The following is a 265-nucleotide window of genomic DNA, read 5'->3' as shown; positions in this document are numbered from 1 at the left end:
TCAGGGGTTCTCCGCTGTAAAAACAGAACATATTTTACAGCTGTGATGGCTGAGTGGTTAAGGCGTTGGATTTGAAATTCAATGGGGTCTCCCTGCGCAGGTTCAAACCCTGCTCACAAAGAGTTCTAACTACAGAATAAATAAGAATACAGTAAAGCACTATCGCAAGGTCAAATATATACACTCTTAGTAGTGCATATAACATAAGTGCTAATAGGTAATCAGGCACTGTGGGGGATTTTGGACCCAGAATCTCCTGACAGGC

At 42.3% G+C, this 265-nt stretch overlaps 1 non-coding gene across 1 annotated transcript; it reads left to right on the top strand.

The window, feature by feature from the left end:
* The first annotated feature begins 39 nt into the window (after window positions 1–39).
* trnas-uga lies at window positions 40–121 on the top strand. Its single transcript has one exon. It is a non-coding gene; the product is annotated as a tRNA-Ser (tRNA).
* The last annotated feature ends 144 nt before the right edge of the window (window positions 122–265 follow it).

The sequence above is a fragment of the Etheostoma cragini genome, unplaced genomic scaffold (genome assembly GCF_013103735.1).
Source record: "Etheostoma cragini isolate CJK2018 unplaced genomic scaffold, CSU_Ecrag_1.0 ScbMSFa_1652, whole genome shotgun sequence".
NCBI lineage: Eukaryota > Metazoa > Chordata > Actinopteri > Perciformes > Percidae > Etheostoma > Etheostoma cragini.
The sequence above is the reverse complement of the archived record's forward strand: the minus strand, read 5'-3'. Positions and strand labels throughout refer to the sequence as shown.